The 4,308-nt window shown below is 33.5% G+C and overlaps 1 long non-coding RNA gene across 1 annotated transcript; it reads left to right on the forward strand.

Annotated features, from left to right (window-relative positions):
• Positions 1 to 1,302: 1,302 nt before the first annotated feature.
• On the forward strand, positions 1,303 to 2,700 carry LOC125224481 (uncharacterized). Its single transcript, XR_007176878.2, has 2 exons — positions 1,303 to 1,728; positions 2,509 to 2,700. It is a non-coding gene; the product is annotated as an uncharacterized LOC125224481 (long non-coding RNA).
• Positions 2,701 to 4,308: the final 1,608 nt, after the last annotated feature.

A 4,308-nucleotide genomic window follows, 5' to 3' on the forward strand; every position in this document is an offset into this window, starting at 1 on the left:
AACTCCTAATGGCGGACGGATGGAGCAGGGACGGATCTATATATACTTTACGAGGGGCAAATGCCCCATCTCAAAAAAATTTATTTGTTCTATTTTGATCATAATTTTTATTTTTATTTTGAAATACTTTTATAAATGCCCCTTCTCAAAACCTTAAAATCTCTTTGTATAGAATTTTGTCCCACCTATAGAGAATTTCTGGCTCCGTCCCTGGAAGGGAGTATATCTTTAATTTCCCACCGTCCGTTCTTTTCAATGTCTACAGTGCACGCCGCTGTACCTCTTCAACGTACAACACAATATGTAGGTGGAAACGGACGAACCGCAAGATACCCCACTGCAGACAAAGTCCCCATTGACCTCAATTTTGTTGACTGAGTGGGACCGTGCTGTGGGCCCGGCTAGTCACCATCCTAGGCACTCTAAAATTCCCCCTACTCTATATTAAATTAAATTAAAATACTAGTAGCAGTAATAAATTTGTTTATGAATTCCTAAATTTTCTAAATTTTTGTCTTCATGTATATAATGAATTTATTTATTCTGAGGTTATAATAAAACTAATGATTTGTTTAACTTTTGCAATTAATTGAAATTTTGGAGTTGCCATAGCTTCTAGACTAATGTTGCGTTATTAACCAAAAAAGAAAATTTATAAAATTTATTATTAAATTTATAAAATTTATTTGTTGAATTATGATTTATATTAAGAAAATAAGGAAATGGAAGTGTAGAAACGAGATATGAAAAATAAGCAACGAGATACAGTGAAGTACAACAAATAAAATTATACTCCCTCCGTCCCAATAAATATGAAACATTTGCTTTTAGGCATAGGATTTTATGTAGTAGTATTATTTTGTGAGTTAAAGAATTGAGAGTAAAGTAAGAGAGAGGTAAAAGTAGAGATAAAGTTATTTCTATTTTAAGAAACGTTTCATTTTTAATGGGACAACCCAAAAAGAAAAACGTTTCATTTCTAGTGGGACCGAGGGAGTACAATTTTGTACGCCATCGTTTTACTAGTTACACTATGACACATTTTACTTTGTCATTTGTACTAAAATCTTAATTGACAATTGAACATATTAAAATTTTTACTAATATAAACCTTTATCAATTACTTTTCAACCTTGTGAAAATCTCCGTGAGATAAGCTGAATTTAGATAAATATTCAATTAATTTATCGAATATTTTCCAATTCAGTAATAAATCGAGCCATTATAAGAAATGCAGGCTGATAATCAATTAAATTTACTTGTTAAAATAATTTGATATTGCATAAGTTGAATAAAATCAGATTAAAAAAAAAAAAGGCAATATAACTACTCCCTCTCTCTCTATTCAAAACAAAAAATTTGCAATCAATCCACCGGTCTTGTTTTTTCTTCAACAATCCCAATTCATTTCTCCAAAATCGATTGATTAATCCTCAAATTTCACAAAGCACCGGGAATTGGAGCTCGATCTGTGGCGGTTCGGCCTGATTATATCCCACACGGATCGATCTGCAATCGCCCATGTCAAATTGTTCTCCTAAATCCAGTGGCAAACCTCTATTTTCGGATCCTCGAGGCCGTGGCAAATTGTTCTCCTAAATCCGAGTCGAGGATCAATCTGCCACGTCGACACGTCTTCATGGAGCCCGCCCCGGGGAAATAGAGGTGTGCCACTGGATTTATGAGAATTTGACATGGGCGATCGCAAATTAATCAACTACTACTAAGGTTAAACTCCATTCGTCCACCAATTCCAATGAATTTCTATTTCTTTGTTTTGTTTCGACTATGTCTATGACTTAATTCATTAATTGCTTAATAGAGGTAGTTTTTTCCTCATTCATTTCTGTAAGTCACTTGTTTCTCTCCTTTTTCCATGATATGTTGTTTCTAATCGCACAACTTCTTTTGATTCTAATATGTATGCAGGTATCTATTTGTATTTGCTCAAAATTCTTTTAGTTTGGCATCTCTATAGTTTCTATTGTTACTATTATTATTATTGTATCCATCTTTATATATGTTTCAGGCATGTTGAATATTGGAATGTTTCTGAAGCAGCTTTTAAAGCCTAGCAAGAGCAGAATCTTGGCCTCATCTTCAACTTCTAATTTCTCTCGGCTAATTAAATCCCTTTTTCATACAATTATAATGCACTTGATTATTATCATGTATTTTGTATCTGAGTGATAATTGGAAAGAATGCAATCTGGCTTGGACTTGATGTGTTTAGTTAGAGAATCCTAGATTTGGTGATTTATTATCCAACATATACACAACGATTTGGTTGATTATTATGTTGGATTTTTGGAATCAGCCTTGTCTAACTCTGTAGGATTCTTAGGTTTGATTTCTGATGTAGCTAATTAGCAGAAAATAAAAGTTACTACTTTTGTTTTATGCTATTATGTTCTTTTGATTAAAATATTCAAGTTTAGGTTAATTATCCAGTAATATCATTGGCAAACTCTCATTTTATAATGCTAATGTATATGTGTGTGGCTTCAGGGGCTCAGGGATGAACAGATAATTTTGATCCAAGATTTGGAGAGGAAAGAGACGAAGTTTATGAGACTAGAAAGGAATAAGATTGTGGATGATAAATTCGCCAAAAACACGCTATTTTGTAGACTGAGAAGCTACGTGATGCTCAATATTATTATAAGTTGGTGTTATAAGAAATATATGAGTATTGGTGTATCTATGAAAAATGTATTGATTTGTTGAAAAATTATCGTAATAGGGTGGATAAATAATAAAAATTATACTCCCTCCGTCCCAAGAAAGTTGATACAACACTTTTGAGCACGGATATTAAAAATTTATATTAAATAAATAGGAGAGATGAAAAAAGTAGGAAAGATAAGGAAGAGTAAAGTAAATGATGGAAAAAAATAAGAGTGATTAGATGTTTTTTTCTTTTGTTAAAAAAGGAAATGACTCAACTTTGTTGGGACGGACTAAAAAGGAATACGACTCAACTTTCTCGGGACAGAGGGAGTAATAAAAATCTATACAAAAATTTAGTGGCGGAATGCATCCGCCACTAAATAGCATTATATGTAGTGGCGGAACAGTGGGAAATTTCAGTGGCGGAAACTAGTTCCGCCACTAATAATGGCGCTCCAAATCCACCCCTATTTTAAATATTTAGTGGCGGAAATTCTCTAGCGGACTATTTTCCGTGAGTAATCCGCCACTAAATTTCTGTGGCGGAAAATTTTCCGCCACTGATATTTTAGCGGCGAATATATTGTCGCAGTTTTGTTCCGCCACTAACTTTTTTAGTGGCGGAAAATCGCTATTTAGTGGCGGATAATTCCGCCACTGAATAGCGATTTTTTTGTAGTGGTATAACTTTGCAAGAGATTACATCAATACTAAGTATCACTTCTCAATAGATGTCCAATCCAATTATTATCTATGTAATTCTAAAGTATTCTAGTTTCTTCATTCTAGAAATTTAAAGGCGGGCTCACGATGTGGTCAGAACCCGATTTCACTATAATTATTAAGAGGAGAGAATAGTCAGCATAAATATTATTCCAACATTTCCTTTTAATAATTGAAAACTAATAAGGTAGTATGCGTCAGTGCCGTACACACCCCAAAACTATAATTTTAATACTACTCCTAGTCTTAGATTAATAAAATCTATCTATGACCCAGTGGTAAATGTGCTCATTATCAAGTCGTAGGCAACAAATTTGAGCCTTCCCAAGCTCTGTTTTTTACTATGTCTTTCTATTTTCATGGGATGGAAGGAGTATTGTCTGACCACATCAATACTAAGAATCACTTCTCAATAGATGTCCAATCGAAGGGGTATATTGGCATAAAGTTTTTAAGGAAATTGTTTCTTAATAGATGTCTAATGAAGGGGTTTATTGAAAATCTGAAATGAAGCTTCTATGTGAATTTCTTGGCGTCAGTGGTGAATGAATGCATCAAAGAGGATTACCTCAATAGTGAAGCGAATTATCTAAATGATTCTAAGTATTTTAGGTGCATTGAAGATGACGCAATTATCTATGTAATTCTAAAGTATTCTAGTTTCTTTGTACTAGAAATTTGAAGGGCGGCTCATGCACGATGGGCTAGAACCCAACTTTTCCTTTGATAATTGAATCACATAGAAATGATAAGGTAGTATGTGTTGTTGAATCACATAGAGATGATAAGGTAGTATGTGTTCTTGAATCAAAGAGAGATGACAAGGTAGTATGTGTTGTTGAATCACATAAAGATGATAAGGTAGTATGTGTTCTTGAATCACAGAGAGAGATGGTAAGGTAGTATGTGTTATTG

Source organism: Salvia hispanica, chromosome 1 (genome assembly GCF_029641045.1).
Source record: "Salvia hispanica isolate PSC_SH4W2 chromosome 1, Shi_PSC_v1, whole genome shotgun sequence".
Lineage (NCBI taxonomy): Eukaryota > Viridiplantae > Streptophyta > Magnoliopsida > Lamiales > Lamiaceae > Salvia > Salvia hispanica.